Source organism: Doryrhamphus excisus, linkage group LG14 (genome assembly GCF_037039965.1).
Source record: "Doryrhamphus excisus strain RoL-2023G ecotype Guam linkage group LG14, RoL_Dexc_Guam_v1.1, whole genome shotgun sequence".
Lineage (NCBI taxonomy): Eukaryota > Metazoa > Chordata > Actinopteri > Syngnathiformes > Syngnathidae > Doryrhamphus > Doryrhamphus excisus.
This window is the reverse complement of record NC_136370.1, coordinates 12,536,255-12,552,781: the sequence shown is the minus strand read 5'-3', so window position 1 is coordinate 12,552,781 and position 16,527 is coordinate 12,536,255. Positions and strand designations below refer to the sequence as shown.

Below are 16,527 nucleotides of genomic sequence, written 5' to 3'. Positions count from 1 at the left end.
TATTGCAGATGATACTCAGATCTATGTGTCACGGCAGGTGAACATGGTCCTGCAGATTTACTCTGTCACTGATCACAGATCAGTATGTAGATGCAAAACAATTTTTTCCAGCAAAACTGAGACAAAACTGAAATTGACATCATCAGGTTGGAAATCTGGCGGTCGTAATGGACTCGGACTTAAACGGCCACATTAAATCAACAACATCAGCAGCCTCAAGAACATTGCCAAAATCAAGGGAACGGTGTCTAAGCCAGACTTAGACTAATCCATACCTTTGTCCCCCCGCGGGCTAGACTACAGTCATGGCCTTCTCACTAAATGAGCAGTAAAACAGCCACAGTACATTCAGAATGCTGCTGTTCGAGTCCTGACTACAACCAGGAAATATGACCATATTAGACCGGTCCTGGTCCTTAGGTCTCTGCACTGGCTTCCTGTCCCTCAGAGAATATAATTTAAAACGGCTCTGCTTTGGTAATGTTGAAATCCATTTGAAAACACTTTTATTTATTTACAATCATCACTTTTAATTATTTTTAACTTTTATGTTATATGGAATGATTTCATGGAACTTAATGTAATGAGGTTGGAATTTTTTTAGAAGTTTAGAGTTTAGAAGTTTTAAGGAGTGATTTTATGAAATGATTCTATTCTGCACTTTGAATTTACCTTGTACAAATTCATTCATTATTTCATTTTCTACCGCTTATCCTCACAAGGGTCGCGAAGGGTGCTGGAGCCTATCCTAGGTGACTTCGGGCGAGAGGCGGGGTACACCCTGGACTGGTCGCCAGCCAATCACAGGGCACATATAGACAAACAACCATTCACACTCACATTCATACCTATGAACAATTTTGAGTCGCCAGTTAACCTAGCATGTTTTTGAGAGGAAACTGGAATACCCGGAGAAAATCCATGCATGTACGGGGAGAACATGCAAACTCCATACAGAGATGGAATGAACAGGGTCTCCAAGCTGTGAGGCCTCTGAGCTAACCACTTGATCACCGTGCAGCCCTTGTGTACAAATAGTTCTCTATAAATAAACTTGCCTTGCCTTCAGGTTGCTGGATTATTAAAAAAAACAATCTGTCATCATGACATATTGATATCACATAGATTACAAAGATGAATATGTCAACAGGGTTAACCCGTTTTGCTACTGATTGCTTCAAGGGTCAGAAATAAGGTTAGTTGAACTGTTAGATGCAGCATGAGAGCAGTGGTTAGTGAAGACAAGGGCTGTTATTATTGTGCCAATATTATGCCACATTTTTATGATTTTATAGAAAGCCTGGTATGTCCTCTCCACAGATCTCAAAATACATCAGTGGGTCTGAGGATATAAAGATGGAGGAATGATTAGGCCTGTTTTCTCACATGTTAATTGCTACAAGCATGACGTTATTGGCTTTGAGACCCTACACGTTGCATATGAAGTATATTACTTATGGCCAGAGAGGATATTAGACTGCTTGAGGCATTAATCTACATCCCATACAGCTCACACACTCCCACTTTTTCACAAATGCAAAAAAGTGTGTTTTATCTCTCTTCACTTACATTCAAGAAGTCATTTTCCTTGAGGGTAAATGCTATAAAAGAAAATTACATATGTTTCACAAATGCAGACTCCTTGACTGGCTCCTTTCCCACGCCCAATGTCTTGTCTTCCTCAACCTGCTTTCTGCTTCCTTTTTCAAGCTGAGTTCAGCAGTCTAGAATGTCCCAGAGGGATGTGCCAAGGTTGTATCGCTCAACCAGCTCAAGAGAGAAAAAGGAAAGGGAAATTTGGAAGAAGAAAGCTGAGCAAATCTGTAACACGATTTAAAGGAGAGACCAGGGTTCAATTTCACCCTCGGCCATCTCTGTGTGGAGTTTGCATGTTCTCCCCGTGCATGCGTGGGTTTTCTCCGGGTACTCCGGTTTCCTCCCACATTCCAAAAACATGCTAGGTTAATTGGCGACTCCAAATTGTCCATAGGTATGAATGTGAGTGTGAATGGTTGTTTGTCTATAAGTGCCCTGTGATTGGCTGGCGACCAGTCCAGGGTGTACCCTGCCTCTCGCCCGAAGACAGCCGGAATAGGCTCCAGCACCCCCCGCGACCCTCGTGACGAAAAAGCGGTAGAAAATGAATGAATTTAAAGGAGATAGATTCAGAAAATAATCTATTGTTGATAAGACAATTTAATCCATCTTGGAAAAATAGTACACATACTGAATATGAGATATATTAATTTCAAGAACAAACAAAATATTCATAGACTATATTGATTGAAATTGCCAGAATGGGTCAGCTTCATTTCCATAGCCTAGCCTGATTAAATGGCTGCTACGTTTCAGCGTCAAAGCCAAATTGGGCCACCTCAGTCACAATGGTATATCCCCACTGAGATACAACAGCCAAAAGGGGTCATACTCATTTCCATGCTAATTGAAAGAACATTGCAGGCTTGCCTCCATTCTTCATGAAACTAAAATTGCGGCATATAATATCTCTTTTTAATGTTTGCATGCTGAGGTGCGGTGCATGTTTTTTTTCTTATAAGGATCGCTTGATTGCATGGAGAAAGCATCAGACACCAAGTGTATTTTCATCAGACAGCTGAATTTGCAGTAGCAATCTACGACAGCTGTAAGCTTTAAAGTGCCCCAAAAATGTGTCTTCTGACAATAGCATGATTTTAATAATAACATTTTCAGAAGACTTGAAGTGAACATAGCGGTGCAGGGTATATTTATCTGGGTTTGGACTGAAAATGCGTAAGCATTCATAAAACATGACAGAGTTGAGGAAAGGTGTTGAGAGCTGTAGAGCATCCTTACCTTGAGAGATGTGAAAACTGATGTCAGTCTACTTCAGGATTCACATGTTACCGTAGATTGGTATTGATGAGGGTACTGGTGAAATTCTTCAGTTGTTTCCCTAGTGTAGAAAAAAAGAAAAACTTAGAAGTTTGGAGTACATCTTAATAAAACCATGCAAGGTTTTCTCGTGTTGCTTACAGCTTGATGTCTGATACGTTGTTTTTATACTGAAGAATCAAAACCACACACCAAGATCCCAGAGTGAAAGTACACCGAGTCTATATAACAGTCGATCCGCCCCTCTAAAAAGTTAAAAACTTAAGAGAGAACAGTGCATCAGTTGTTGTCTTCCAGTATTTTTCCATGGGTTGTCTGTGAGTGTTGTGCAACTCTAGTTGTGCAATGTGAGTGCATGTGGCCAGAAGGCCGATATAATTAGGGCTGTTAAATGATGAACAATTTTAATCAGATTTATCAGTTTTTAACTAATTAATCATGACTAATCACGATTAACAACTATGTCTGAAATATGACCATTTCTACTGTATTTAATGAACAGAGTCCGCACGGTGTGGTTAGCATGTTGGCCACATAGTCAGGAGATTGAGAAGACTTGGGTTCGATTCTCAGCTTGGGCATCCCTATGTGGGGTTTGCATGTTCTCCCCGTGCATGTGTGGGTTTTCTCCGGGGACTCCGGTTTTCTCCCCCATTCCAAAAACATGCTAGGTTAATTGGCGACTCTAAATTGTCCATAGGTATGAATGTGAGTATGAATGGTTGTTTGTCTATATGTGTCCTGTGATTGGCCGGCGACCAGTCCAGGGGTGTACCCCGCCTCCCGCCCAAAGTCAGCTGGGATAGGCTCCAGCATACCCCTGTGACCCTAGTGAGGATATGTGGCATAAAAAATGGATGTATTCAAAAACAGAAAGATGAAAGAACATTATATATATTTGTATGTATTAACAGCTACAAATGAACTGAATATGTCAATCAAGCTAAAATATACCCCACCAGTCTAAAAATCTACTTATCTAACATTAGTCTTTTTAATAGCAGTAGAACATTTGAATTACACTTAAAGCATTAATTAGAGCAATAAAGGATTGTGTTCACAGACAAAATTAACAATTTTAATTTTTTTCAGTGTAATTTCCAGCGTACTTACATTACATGGAGCAAATTGTACATCTGAATAAACTCTCTTTTGCACTTTTCAAGAAAATATTCACTTTCGATATTAGTATTTCAAAAGGGTGTAGCTTGAAAATGGTTACAGATAAAGGCATACTGTAAATGAGAAAAAAAAAATCAGTATGACCCAAAGTTTGTGATGGTCGTAATCTTATTAATTTACATCTTATGATGTCACTAGGCTCAGAAATGGTCAGACCCCTGTCTCAACGATACCCAACAGAATCATCAAAATGTCTGATGGACTTGTACTCTACCTCATCTTTCATGCAAACACAGCCATCGTCATCATTCACAGCATGATCTCGAACACCACTGCTGCCTTCTCTGCTGTTCGAATTGTATTCTTTGATTTTTTTTTTTTTTACGTTCTATTGTTGTTGTGGAAAAGCACATCCTTTAATTCCATGATATGAAAATTACAATATACTGTACAGTCAGTTTTACAGTCAGTACAAAATGGAAGAAATATGGGAAGAAATCACAAAGAGAACCACAGAGGAGTGATTGTTCTCCAAAATGGCCTTGGGAAATCAGCAGCTTGACATGAAAAAAAAACAAGAAGGAATGAAAACATGACGGAACAACATGGCTGCAAACTCACCAAATAATGCTAAGATAGAAACAAAGGAAAAATAATATGTGTAATCATAACACGAGCCAACGATATTGTAATATTGTTGACCAGTTTCACTGACACCGTCCTAATTACCTGAAATTACTAATACTTGAAACATTTAAGGCCACTTCAACAATTTCGGTCAACTTAGGAAAAAGCATAATGAATGTATTTCATGTATTTACTGGGTGTCAGCAGCACTCAATCAAAGAGGAGGATGCTGTATTCACTATAACAACCAGTGTCCTCCATAAAAATGAAGCCTTGACACTCAGGATGAGGAGAGTATTTGGAAAAGGGAGTGAACCAAAATACCTCCCTGTTGACCGACGGAGAAACATCTTATGTCTGTGCTTACCAACAAGAAATATATTTATTTACAGATCAAATAATCAAATAAATCTGAATGGATTTGCGTATAACCTCAATTTTATGTTTTTGTCTTGATGCTGCCATTGCTTTTTTGTTTGTGTTGAAGTACTCTTTCCTTTTTGGGGGGGGAGTCACTGGGGCCGAGCCACCTGCTGCACACCTGTTGCCACTTGCTCATCAATACTTGACACACTCGGACACCAGACTGTCTTTTGTTCACTCCTTTTACTTTGTCTTAGCTTAGCTTTGTTAGTTCGACCATTGCTCCTTCATTCTTGTGAATGGTTGTTTGTCTATATGTGCCCTGTGATTGGCTGGCGACCAGTCTAGGGTGCACACCGCCTCTCGCCCGAAGAAAACTGGGATAGGCTCCAGCACCCCCGTGACCCCCATGAGGATAAGCGGTAGAAAATATTGAATGACAAGTTACAGGTATATGTAGTATTGATGTACATTGATGAGGCATTGATGACATTACCTAGATTATCTTCATACTGCATGGAGTCAACCATGGCATGTCAGAGAGTGAAAAATGTTCTCCTCCCATTCCTGTCCTTTTCCCCCACATTGACGCCCCTTCTTAAGTTTAGAATAAATAATAATACATTGTAGGATAACTAATTAACTCAGCAGCAGGCTATGTTTAAAGCGGTGACCGTCTCTTGTGACCCTGCAGTGATCCTGTATCCAGCATGTTACAGTTGAGCAATGTGTTGTAAATAAACCATAATAGGAGTGTAATGGTGACCCTAGGGGTGTTATTTTATGTCTACAGTGCTTTAATAATGGTAAAAATAATGGTCTTTAGAAAGTCACAACAGGATTCGCATGCTCTATGAAACAATGTTATTTATTAATATATTCATTCCTGCTTTGTTGAAATTCACTTATTGTGGTTGGATTTGGAACCAAGTAACCGCAATAAAGGGATAACTGCACTTTCTATTTTTTGGTATGTGGCTTCACTTTGTTGTTACTTGTCCCTTGGAGAAGTCTTCTGTTGTGAACACCTTTTTGTTCTGCTTTTTTACCAATATATATTCACATGTTACATGGTCTTTTTGTTAGGTAAACCTTTATCTTATTTTTTTTGTTGTTGATATTCTGTCATATCTTTGTAAAATGTTAGCATTTTGGTAAAATGCAATTTGTCAAGCGCGGGTATGCTGGAGCCTATCCCAGCTGTCTTCAAGCGGGAGGCGGGGTACACCCTGGACTGATCGCCAGCCAATCACAGGGCACATATAGACAAACAACCATTCACACTCACATTCATACCTATGGACAATTTGGAGTCGCCAATTAACCTAGCATGTTTTTGGAATGTGGGAGGAAACCGGAGTACCCGGAGAAAACCAACGCATGCAAACATGCAAACTCCACACAGAGATGCCAAGTGGACAATCGAACCATTGCGGTTCAAGTCGTCAACATGACTAGCTGGATGTACCAATAAGGAGCAAATGATGACAAGAAAATTAATCAGATTTTTATTTTGTAACTCTTATTTGTGCACCAAAATGTAATGGTTTCTTGTTACACACCACCTATGCACAAAGTTTTATTGAAAGCAGTCTCATAATCGTGAGATGAACAATAACGAGATTTTGCAATGTATGTTGCTTATCCTCATGTAGATCTACATGCCGGTAAAGCATCTAGATACATTGAAATGTGCACAGATGTTGACAGACAGGTGTGTGACATTTATTTAATTACCGGTTCATTAAACTGATTACATAATACCGATTATGCTCAATTAGTATTATTGTTGTTAGTCGCTGACAATATAAGCCAGCAATTTCTCTGAATGATGGTGCAATGACCTTGGAAGAGCAACACAGGGTATTTTGCATTTCTTTTATATGCTGTACTGTTAGTGACTTTTTTTTTTTGTAGTTTTATGACACTTCCCCAGCATAAAAGTTAACTGGTGCAGGCTAATGAGCCTGCATCCCTGATGTGAGGCTTAATTTATTCATGTTTGAGTGTGAACTGAAGAGTTCACATATCCTTTTTATAGGATAAAAAACATGGGGTGAAATGCCAGAACTTATTTTCTGATGACAAAGGGATCCTAAGATGAAAGGCATCATTCTATCAACAAAAAAAAACAAAGTTCAATTATTTAACATCTGGCATCTTATATAACACCATGTGTGTCCAAGTTGCCTAACCTCAGGAAGTCCGCTTAAAGAATCTGAGAACAGCATGAGCATTGTCGACATATCCGTTTCTTTCAAAGAGATGGCGTGTATGCCATCTGAAAAATGTCACTATGATATAATCGGTCATCATACTCCAGTTTGAACAAATCAGAACATTGTGAACAGCGACATTAAATGTATTTTTTCCATCTTCCAATGATTACAACACGGCCTCTTTTCAATACGCTTAAGAAATGCCATGACATTTGTTTCTGTCACGATATGCCTAGTAAACAAGTAGCTGTTCTACCGTATTCCACAGGCTTTCAGTAGGATTTACTGCGATACACACAAGCATGTTTTATTTATGTCTTAAATGGCTTATGTTTTATAATTATATTTGCTATATTGGGTCATATGAGTGTAAAGGAGACTAGATTGGTGTTATCTCCTGTCTAGAGGGCTCTGGAACCAATTAACCATGATGGACCAGAGGTGACTGTACACCTGTCAAGGAGACCAGGGTTCAATTCCACCCTCGGCCATTTCTGTGTGGAGTTTGCATGTTCTCCCCGTGCATGTGTGGGTTTTCTCCTCCCACATTCCAAAAACACGCTAGGTTAATTGGCGACTCCAAATTGTCCATATAGGTATGAATGTGAGTGTGAATGGTTGTTTGTCTATATGTGCCCTGTGATTGGCTGGCGATCAGTCCAGGGTGTACCCCGCCTCTCGCTTGAAGACAGATGGTATAGGCTCCAGCATACCCGCGCTTCACAAATTGCAGTAGACCAAAATGCTAACATTTTACAAAGATATGACAGAATATCAACAACAACAAAAAATACTGATAAGATAAAGGTTTACCTAACAAAAAGACCATGTAACACGTGAATATAAATTGGTAAGGCTCCAGCACCCCCGCGACCCTTGTGAGGAAAAACGGTAGAAAATGAATGATTGAATTAATGAATATTTTCAATTTATGGTTATTTTTTTTAGATGACACAGCCAATACCACCTGATTGTTCAATAGCAGGGGTGTCAAACTCATGCCATGGAGGGCTAAGACTACAGAATTTCTTTTCAGCCAATCACTAAAGCAGGTGATTTTAATGATTAACCCTCCTTTGGTTTGAGGGTAGGAGCTTGTCAATAAAATCACCTGCTGGAGAAACTGGTTGGAAAGAAAACCTGCAGTGCCTCAGCTGTCTGTTGACACATGTGTTCTATAAGGAGTTCTGTTTAACCCTGGTTACTTGTCTATATGTCCCTGTTATTGACCGGCGACCAGTACAGGTTGTACCCCATCCCTTTTATTATACCCCATGTCTGGTGACAGAATGACTCCACAAGCCTGGCCTACTTTTTGGCACATATTATCTATCTTTCTAACATATTTGTTAGGATTTCTAATACAATTACTACAGTAAGTATCATTTAAGCAATTTTAATATGTGCCTTGTCTTCAAAATACTGATAACTTATATGGTGGAAGAAGTGATGGAACATGACTGTGGAATAGAATTATCCACTCCATGGCTGTGGCTTATTTCTTCATGGTGACATATTTGGGCCAAGTAGGGTGTCCCCACCTTATTCACCAAGCTGCTTATCTGATGAAGTGGGCGATTCCTAAACTTCACTACACAGGATATAGGATGAGAAGGGTTCCCTAATCGGTATAAATGATACGTAGCTACCCATCTACAGTGTGTCACATACACATGCACGTACAGATGACACACAAATGAAATCCTGAGGGATTGCAATCTCAGTGGCTTCACTCTTGGATGTCAAACTGCTTAGCGTAGCAAATACTACATGATGTTTATGAGTGTGATCGTGTATGACTGTTGACTGAGCCCATAAATTGAACAGGCTGCCAGGCAAGCTGTAAGTATGTCATCTGAATTATTGAAACAGCTCAGTAAACAGAGAAACGTATGTTTATTTGTGTGTGTGTGTGTTCTAAAATCTTCTATGTAAAAAAAAAAAAGACTGCAGGTTTAAATTTGAAGGGTTCTGGTTAGGGTCAAATACCAACCCACACCTCTGGCCATAATCTAATTAGTAAGTCGTTCAGAGAGAAAAACCCAAAGGGAAAAAAAATGATCCTCATTTATTATAATTTGACTGTTGACTTTTGCCCGCGACCCTCGTGAGGAAAAGCGGCAGAAAATGAATGAATGAATGTTGACTTTTGCTTTGGGTTGGTTGCAAGGGAGCGGGAAACTGTAGTTGCATAATTTTGTGTGCTATGACAATGACCCATATGCATATAAGTGACAGATGGTGCTATATTCTGTTCATCTGTGTCAGTGTCTTATGCAGTTGGTTGGCTAGAGTAAATCCAAGTTACAGCAAAAATAGCAGAATAATCAATAAGTTTATCATAAATAATGAAATACCGTTGTCTTTTTGTGCAGTGTTTTGAGTAAAAAGATATCACGCAATACAGCTGCAACAATTCGATTAAATCTATTAATTTGATTAGAAAAAAATGAAATATCTTATGTTGCTATGATGATTTGTTTATTGGATGTAACTAATAAACAATTATTAAAATTCAGATTGCATGCCTGGAACATAAAAAAGCCTGGCACGGCTGCTGCAATAGAGTGCACATGAGAGCAGAGATGTGGGTGGGGGGTGGGGGTCTGTGTGGTGGGGAACAGTGAAGAGTGGTGATGGAGAGAGATGGCTCAAGAAAAACAGCGACGAAGGGCAAAGAAAAGAAAAGGTCCAAAGGAGAGGATGGAGGATGACTTCACACTTCAAACTACAATTTGTTACAATACGTGCATTGTCAAATAAAGCTGGTATACCACAAAGGTACTCCATTGATGCTGCAGCACAAACCAGAAAGCATTTACAACCAAAAAGTCTATTTTGGCAGCTTACTCACTCACTGACAGTATTATACCAATTCTCATTTTTCCTATACTAAAACCCAAGTATGCACAGCACACTACAAATGCACTTGTAGGGCATGTAGTGCATGTATGTAACAACATTTTTGTTTTCTCATTTGTAATGTATAAAATGACACAATTGAATGTCAATGAGTGGGCTATAAAGCATTATCATACTTATCTACTACTATCTACATACAATCGAAAATACACAAATTCCATGCCACTCAAAACTGTCTAATAATTGTTATTTCAGCTTCAGAGATTATTGTTATTATGCAAGACAATTGCCTAATCTTTTGTTCATTAAAAATTTGTCTATTATACTATACATATCTGTACTGTGATCCACAGACATAGTCAAAAAAACAACCACACATGCCATCTAATAACAATAAAAATACCCACAAGCCAAGGAAACCATTATTCGCACATCGCAAAATAGGTAATAGTGTTCACGATGCAAGGTATGATGTTAATGTGACTGTGATTGGCTGGCGACCAGTCCAGGGTGTACCCCATTCCAGCATACCCGAGACCCTAGTGTGAGGATAAGCGACACAGAAAATAAATAGATGGACTGGTTAATTCATTCATTCATTCATTTTTGTGTTGGAGCCTATCCCAGCTGTCTTCGGGCGAGAGGCGGGGTACACCCTGGACTGGTCGCCAGCCAATCACAGGGCACATATAGACAAGCAACCATTCACACTCACATTCATACCTATGGACAATTTGGAGTCAGCAATGAAACTAATATGTCTTTGGAATGTGGGAGGAAACCGGAGTCCCCGGAGAAAATATACATGGGGAGAACATGCAAACTCCACACAGTGATGCCCGAGGGTGGAATGGAACTCGGGTCTCCTAGCTGTGTGGCGAAATGTCCGGGAAGTGGTGTGCATGCACAACAACATGATATCCCATGCTTGATACTGATACATCTGAAATCATTTTCAGATGACAAAGATTACTTTGGATTACATATTGGTCGGATATATGCAACCTGACCTTTCAAACTGAAGTAGATTGGATAGATATCGGATTTACGTATATCTGCCTGTGCACACACATGCACACACACACACACACACACATACACACACAAGTGTATGACTCAAGATACACTATGTATTTTGGTTTTAGGCTTCAAAACTTCCCAAGTGGTACTGTGAATTCCACAACTTTGGGACTAACTAGACAATTACCATCTCCTGCGTTATTTAAATCAAGTCTCATTTATATTCTGACACATAAAGTACATTTTTATGTCACTTTACCAATGCTTTTTGTCAATGAAGAATGCAAATATTACAATAAAACCATCTGTAATCATCTGTTGTGTTTTAAGTCTTTCCAGTTGGGAGTAATGTTGCCAGCCAAATGTTTTGGAATCAAATACAAAGAACAAAGTGAAGCCAGCTGTAAAGATGTATTGTAGAAAACAGCCCGTTTATTCATGTGTCTGTTATCATAACACATAACAGCCTGTTCAAAAGCAAAAAAATATTTTGATGAAATTATGAATCAACCAAAATCAATTACCAAGGCCCATATTGTAAAAGTTGTGGAAGAATAACCAATTACATTCAAGTAGTTACACAAAGTAATTTGGCTAATAAAGGAAAACCTTTCTTTGATGCAGTGCCGACACATGTACAGTATCAACTAATCCATAGGACATTTTTCAAGAGATAGTCACACCAATCAGTCATAAAGCGGCTGAATCACCACTTGGCATCAACCTCTGGGAATCATTATCATGTGTTCTGTATTTAGGTGTGACACCATGCATTAATCCGAGACTCACCATTATTCACAGGTTATGTCATGCTTCTTAATGCTTTTCTGTGTGTGCGCGTGTGTGTGCGCGTGTGGGCATCTGTGCATCTGCTTCATGCATGCATTATGGGGGTGGTTTCCACATGGTCCATCCCTGCATTTGTCATTATTTCCATCCTCATCCCTCAGTCTCTTTCCCCACTGCTTTTCATCCATTCTATTCCTTCCACTTTATGTATCCCATCCAATCATTTCACTACATTTGGCAACCTTGTTATAGGAAGAGAAGGTTTAATGTTTCCTTCTGTCTGTCATCTTGTGTAGCCTACATAACATCTGATTGCAAAGAAGGACGGGAACAAAAGTGAAGGAAATGGATGTGAAAAACAAATGAGAGGTTATGTAAAACCATCGACTCGTTGGAACGCGTTCCAGACATGTTCTACACATTGACTCTTTTCAAAAACAATTTTTTTGCACCCCCTCAAAGTAACAACAATGTTGAATGTACAGTGGAACCTTGGATAGTGTCATTAATTTGTCCCAGAAGTTCCAAGTCTAACCGAAACGTTTCCTGTAAGAAATAATGTAACTCTAATTACTCTGTTCCAGAAAGCCAAAAATGTTAGCCCATTATAATTTTACAATAATAATTTTCCATGCAGAAAATGCATATATATATATATATATATAAATTATGAATTAAAGGAATAAGTGATCACTTAAGGTTATTTCTACCTTAAGGCTTTCGGGGGGCATGTTGCGGGTCTATGTTTTTTTTTACTCTCATCGTGAGACATTTGGTGCTAGGAGCGCTTGAGATGTGTGAGGAAGTGCGAAGGTCCTACACGATCAGTGTTTATTCACAACATGTGTTTACAGCATGTCACATGTAGGAGAAAAGGAGCACTTGATTTGTTCATCCTAATCAGTCCAATAATTATGTTTTGAGCTTTCTCTGAAAAGTCACCTCAGATGTCATCGGTGGTTGACTCTGCAGTTATATGCTAACTAACACAGTTATGCAACAAGTCTCTTGCTTTTCATATTGATCATGGCTGTAAAATAGGCCACAAAAGAAAGTTGCTAGTGCTGGCACTTTGATAAAGACGCTGAGAAACACAATCGAATTCAGCAAATCAATCATCGGTCAATGATCTTCTCCAGTCCCCCATAAATGTAAAAAGAATGTTCATATACAGTGGTGTGAAAAGTGTGTTTTTTTTGTTTTTGTTTTTTTTTTTATAGTGGCGTTAACATTTTCTGTTAGTTAATTCCAAGAGAAGGCTGGGTAACAGATTTTTCCTAGTCCTCTGCCGGTCTACTGTAAAAGGAATAAAGTGCTGAGCTCCCAGTGCCCCATTAAACTCTGATTACAAGCACAATAATACAAGATGCAAAGCACACTAATGAGACTCAGAATCCTCACAGGCCTGCCTGTTTAGATATGCCCGACTGGACAAACACTGATATCAAGGCAACAAAAGTATGCCTTTATAACTTGAGTGTCATCAAGCTAATAACATAACTACATTTAGTAACTATAATAACTATACTAATGCTTTCTGTTGAAGTTTCAGGAAGCGTGGTGAGTCATAAACTAGGCGAGGTATGAGATTTAGGAATAGACACATGGCCGACCACATGTAGCTTGAACAGGAAAAAAAACAAAATATAATACAGCTGTGGCTCCTCCTCCAGTTTTTCACTTCAAAGACTTGACTCCAAGAGTTGTTTTGTTTGCAAACAACACATCACTGAGTCCTATTGTTGTCTGAAACATAAAAAGCAGCTGTATCCCTTCTCATTAACAGGTAGACTCCCCTAAATGCTGTGCAAATAGGGTTTTACAAGTTGAACTGGTTCATTAGTTTAGATAGCACTTAACCGATGCTTACTTGCATTTTAACTTGACATGCCAAGAACCAATTAACTTCTTGTTAGTGATCATGATTGATGATCTTTTTGGGAGCCGCAAAACCAATGGGGAATTCCAAGGAACTCATTGGGAAAGCCATTTCTAAACAACTGCAGATTCCCTGATCATCAGTTCAAACAACTGACTGTGTTAACACTTCACCAAGGTCTCACATAAGACCCAAACTACCTCTTTCAGGAGCCTATCCCAGCTGTCTTTGGGCAAGAGGCGGGGTACACCCTGGACTGGTCGCCAGCCAATCACAGGGCACATGTAGACAAACAACCATTCACACTCACATTCATACCTATGGAAAATTTGGAGTCGCCAATTAACCTAGCATGTTTTTGGAATGTGGGAGGAAACCGGAGTACCCGGAGAAAACTCATGCATGCACGGGGAGAACATGCAAACTCCACACAGAGATGGCCGAGGGTGGAATTGAACCCTGGTCCTCCTAGCTGTGAGGTCTGCGCGCTAATCACTCGACCGCATTTTCAAGTCATCAGACCAAATTACAACTGAAGTCCAAGTTCAGGTTCATGTTTGATGATATAAATCGAGTCCAAAGTCATCAAAATTGTGACTCGAGTCCAGGTCGCATGACTCAGGTCCACACCTCGACTGCACAATATAAAATTTGTCATCTGGTTCAAGCGATGTGTCATTGTTGAGAAAAATACAGAAATGTTTCCCACATAGCAGAAATATGACAAGTGTGTGGGTGGGAGGCAAATGGCTAATTTGCCTTGTCTAGTTTGATGAACTTATTCTCTCATTCATGCATGCTTTCATTTTTGAAAGAGCTCTAAAAATGTTTTGTAACCCTCACAATATGTGTGGACAATTTGCTTGTGTGCTGATTCTCTGCTGTAGTCTGTAGATGTACACGTGCAAGACGACTTGTCTCATAAGATTCAACATGGCGCCAAAGTGTGCTGACCTAATCAAACATGCAAACAGTAGCCACGTATACATGGGCCCAAATATTCTAATTGCATTTGGTTTATTTGCTCAGACAGAAAGAATTTAACCTTTGTATACACCTCATTCCGAAAGAAAAGTGCAGCTTTAACGCCATCTGTGTAACATAATCTAAACACTTCTATACTTTATTCACAAGTCCAGAAAATATATATCTATATAAAACACGTCCCGAGTTTAATTATAAAATATTAGCAAGATTGAATTTTATCTTTTCCTGTTTAGATTTATCCCGGGTGCATTCGTTCAGTGCATGCTCAGATATGACATAACAAGCAGATCGAGGCGTTTTTCGGTTTTAAAAATGGAGGCGAGCAATCGGCACTGGACTGCTGCGGAAAGTTTGCTTTTGATCCAAGCTAAATTTCAAGACTGGATGAATGAAAAACTCGCAATACAAAGTTATTCCAACTAGTGAATGGAAAACTCGGTGAAGCTGGTATCACGTGATGTTGACGTTTACGCTTTAAACATGGCTGAGTGAGTCAGACGGCATAGCTGTCATTTACTGGTCTTGGTACAAATAACTTTTAGTAAATACATCTGAACCATTTTGATATTTTTTATCACATCTATTCATCTAATTATCTCAGTCTCATTCATCTCATCGCATAGCAATGGAATTATTAAAAATTAGGAAAATAACAGCAGAGAGAGCGACACAGAGAAGTGCTGAATTGTTATTTTAATTACTCTAAACAACAATTGAGCATTAAGTAAGGCTATACCGACTGTTCAGGCTGTTCAGTTCTGCATTCTGCCCAGGCTCGAACCATGGTCCGCAGAATGAGAGTAGAAAGCGCTAGCCATCTAACAAAAAGCCCAAGCTGTCAACTCATTATACAGAATGGTTGTTAAAGGGAAACTGCACTTTTGGAATTTTGCCCATTGCTCACAATCCTTATGTGAAACATGAACACATACAGGATTGATTTACCTTTTCTGTGCATTATAACACCAGAAAACAAGTTAATTTCAGCGATCTTACAATGCTGTCATTGTAAGGTGCCACTACTCCAGTTAATTTATTTGAAGGTCATATTTTGCAAATGATGGATTGTTGATGTTTTTTTCAGAAGGCTTTATAGACGGAATAGTTGCATCACATGTGCATGCTTAGGTGTCTTTTTGTGACTGTTTTTATATGTTTAAAACCCACAGAAAATGTGCAGTGTTTCTTTAAATCAAATCAAACATAATCTATAAAGTGCTTATTCTACATATATGGTGCAACCCAAAATGCTTTACATAGTTAAAACAGAGTTTAATAATGGTCTGATAACCCTCTCCTCCATCCCCCACAACCAAAAAGAAATACACACGCACATTTATCCATACATTTAAATTATTAAAATATGGTTGAGCAAAGAAACACTCACTAGTTGCAAACGTCAGCAAAGCAAAGAGAAAGCACAATTGTCAAAACCTTGTTTGATGCTAATCAAGAATGTGTAATAACCAAAGCCGTCTTCAACAGCTTTGTAGAAGTCATCACATTGCCGTCGCTCCATCTGAACCATGAGGTGAAATCTGCAACAATATCTTTGTCCTCTGAGGAGATACAGAGAAGCGGTCTGACGGTGCAAAAGAACCAATTTCTTCTTTGAAAAAGCGACGCCAGTAATATTTTCATATTTTCCGTCACACTACCCCCTCACCTAGTCAACACAAAATTAATCCGCTGGGGTATAAAATACACATTTTATTTACTTACACTTCACATTAACTTGTTGTATGTACTTTGATCTTAATGCCAACTTTGATTTATGAAACAGGT

The 16,527-nt window shown here is 39.0% G+C and overlaps 1 protein-coding gene across 1 annotated transcript in view; it reads right to left on the bottom strand.

The window, feature by feature from the left end:
• Positions 1-16,527, bottom strand: part of LOC131140178 (leucine-rich repeat and fibronectin type-III domain-containing protein 5) — an 84,876-nt gene that overhangs the window by 46,773 nt on the left and 21,576 nt on the right. Inside the window, exon 2 of the mRNA XM_058090364.2 lies at positions 2,836-2,935. The gene's annotated coding sequence lies outside the window, so the exon portion shown is untranslated. The remainder of the gene's footprint in view (positions 1-2,835; positions 2,936-16,527) is intronic.